The following is a 3,619-nucleotide window of genomic DNA, read 5'->3' as shown; positions in this document are numbered from 1 at the left end:
CTAATATGAAAAAGGAGCATGTGATATGTGATAGGGATATTAGGTAGGGTAAAAATAAATATGGAAGAGTTCTAACACATCAACACTAACTATCATTTATCAATCACTATTAACCAGGGGGTTGGTACTAAAATCTCAGACATACCGTGAGATTGGGTAACTTGCATCAGTAGAGCGAAATTTGCATAGCCATCAAATGTTTGACAGCAAAATTTCAAAGCAAATGTTCCCTTTCAGAGCTCTACTCTACCATTTTAGAATATCATATTTGCAGCATGAGTTTTTTGGTGAGTTACTTGCCAACAGAATAGCAGGTAACTAAAACAATGCGGTTGGATGATAAAAAATCATGCGAGATCATAAATTTTAAGATGGCAGGAATACAGATGTTTCTCAATGGCTGCTTGACATGTAATCTCAAATTATAATAATGATATTAAACATAATTATGCATTGCATCACTTTCATGATTAGGAGATATACATTTTACAATCTGTAAATTTTGTAAATCAAGTTTGTTTTGATTTAACTATTTTAATGACCAGGCAGGTCATTCATTTGAGGGCTATGCATGTTAGCCTCCACTGGTGCAAGTTACCCGATCTCACAGTACATTAATATTTAAAGGGTTGTCAAGAATTTTAGAGAAGTGGTATTTTAGTACCCATGTACTGAAATTTTTAGGGACATTTAGACACAGAGACCACCCAATTTAGGTATTTTCAGGAAGAATTTTGTCATGAGGACATAGTTCCGCAATTTTATTATTCATGTAAGTAGTTATGGTAACTATTGAATGGAAGCTCGCCTTGAGTACGTTAGATAGAAATTTTATTAGGAGATAAAACACTTCGCTTTTAGCCTTGGACGAAGCAAGTCCTCCCGCCAGGGAGTATCAACATGAGAGAAGAGATCCAGGTACCAGGAGGAGTAAAGAGTTCGTTCGAAAATGGCACCGGCCAGGCGAGTCGATCGTGCGTTCCCGTCTTCTCGACGTGTTGAACTTTATTGAATTTATGTTTTATGGAATTGTATGTTTGGATATTGTATAATGAGTTATCGATTGAAATTAGACTTCAACATTTTGTGCCTCCCTCCTTGATCTACCCCATAAACTCTGTCTTCTGTCTTCTAACGGCAGTCAGGTCGATATCTGTGGAAAAACTTTTAAATAAAAATGTTGTTGCCGTGGGCCCAGCCTTAACCGGCTGGCGCACCATGACAATTTTCTCTTCTCTGACACATTCTTCTCAAGAGTGCTGATAATATTTATTTTTGCAAAAAGTGATACTTTTAAACAATGCTGTTTCATGAACGTTTGACTGAATGCAAGAATAGTTTTTGGTATTTTAGTACCCAACGGTACTAAAAGGATTCTTAAGTTTTATTGGTAAACCACCATGTCACTGAACATCTTGATGTCCTAGATTTTAGTACCGATCTCCCTTTTATTAACAATACCAATGAAATTGCTTTAAGGTTTGATTGCTACATTGAATAAGTGGTAATGCAAAAGGGCAATTATTTCTAAACTTCACTGAGTCCCTTTACAATTTTGTATTTGAAAAAAAGACTTTCAACATCGATTTGGGATAGCAACTGTTAAAATACACCTTTCCAAATATTGATTGCGCAATACTCAAGCCAGGTAATTCAATATGAAAACAAGGATGGGTTTGGTAGAGAGTAAACATTACAGGCAAGAACAGTGGTAAATGAGTGGAAATGCTCCAATTTTCAGCTTTTTTAAAGAAAATCAATAGGAAATGGAATTAATTAAATAAATTAAACAAATGGCTCATGTTGATTTAAAAAATTAAGAGGCTTTTTGTAAGAACAAGAGTTGTCATTTTTAGCTTCAACAGCTACAAAAACAATGATACTGGCAAAACTGAAGAGTGGATTAAACAGCTTTTTTACTACCTTAATGGGATTAATTTTCCCAGGGATTAAATTTTGCTGATTTTGCGGATTTAGTTCAAAATTAGATTCCAAAAAATGTCAAAAGACCACTTTTAATATGTTTACCACCATCAAAGCAAAAAGCACTAATAATACGCAATTCACAACCAACAACATGCATAGTTTGGCAGTAAAATAACAAAAATAGCACAAACCGTGAAAATATTAATTCAAGATAGAGTCATCCTCAAAATTATGTCCCTCAAAATTTAATGAAAAATTGTCGGCGAAAGTCTGCACCAATAGTTGTTTTGGAGAACGCGGCAGCCTAATGAAGTGGGGGGCGTACGAGATTTCGGTATTGCAGAAATGGGCTTGTTTTTGTGCGGAATTTCGGTAATCACGTCAAAACACTTCGGTATTTCGGAATCCAAAAAGACTTCGGTTTCGGAAAAATGACTTTTTTTACTGCGGAAATATGGTCTGAAGAGCTTTAGTTTCGGTTTCTCGGTATCCGATTGTGTGCTTCGGAAATAATACTGAGGTTAAGCATACCAGGATAATCACGATGACGGACGAAAAAATACGAAATTTGATTGGTTGAAACTCATTAGCCTGTTTAATTTTCATGGTCGTGATTTTACCAATTTGGGACTTAACCTCACTAATTTCTATCCACAAAAGACGCTTTCTGAATCAATGACGTCAAGCACAAGCGCGCGCTAGATCCTAGCGGCGTTTGCGCGCACATATGATGGGTATAGGTATAGATTGCTCCACAACACAATCTTATTTCATTCGCAGACCTTTTGTAAGCAGTGAAAAATTGAAGCTTTTTCAAAACGGACCAAAGCTGGTACGATAAATGGCACGATGCCTCGAGGGCTTTGTGAGAAGGTCAACAATTTTATAATAAGGCGCTAATATTTTACTGAGAGTCAAATCATCACCTATCATTCGGAACGATGAAAATCCAGTTCTATAATAGGGTTCCCAGCGGTCAGGGAAAACCTGGAAAATGGTTTGTTTTTTGAAAAAAGTCAGGGAAAACCTGGAAAAGTCAGGGAATTTTCGTAAAATTTCTCAAAAGTCAGGGAAAAGTCAGGGAGCTTTTTTTCCAGAATGCCTTGAATTTAATGGTTTTCAGTCAATCTTTGAATCTCTATTTTTTATTTTTTTTAAAGTCAACACACTTTGACTATTGTAAAGCTGGCCGGGTTATTTTTGAAATAATTATTTTACTACAACACGAAAAAATTGACGTTTTTGGTCAAGAAAGAATATTCTCTTTCCATTCTAAGTCAGGGAAAACTACCCTTCTCAACACTTTCTTTAGGGAAAAAGGGCGGATTTTAAAGCAAAAGTCAAGGAAAATTTTCCGCGCTCGCTTCGCTCGCATTATCTTTTAGAAACTTCCTTTTTTGAGGTAGGGGGTTAAACTAAAATTTGTGTCCTCCGGTCTCTGTGTTGTACCACCTCTTTGCAGTGTGCGGTGTCTGCAGGGTGTAATAGTTGTACTGTATGTGCCAAAAATATTCTTTTCCCACAGTTTCTTCCTTTTTTTATTCAAGTTTTTTTTTAAGTGAAAATTATCTACAGAAAAAAAATCGGTATCGGAATTGGTGAAATATTTTTGCGGAATATCGGAAATCAGGTCAAAAATGCTCGGAATTTCGGAAATCAGAAACCCCATACGCCCCCCCCCCTATTGAATAGC

This window comes from Clytia hemisphaerica, unplaced genomic scaffold, assembly GCF_902728285.1.
Source record: "Clytia hemisphaerica strain Z4C2 unplaced genomic scaffold, Clytia hemisphaerica genome assembly, whole genome shotgun sequence".
Lineage (NCBI taxonomy): Eukaryota > Metazoa > Cnidaria > Hydrozoa > Leptothecata > Clytiidae > Clytia > Clytia hemisphaerica.
This window is presented reverse-complemented; position numbering follows the sequence as displayed.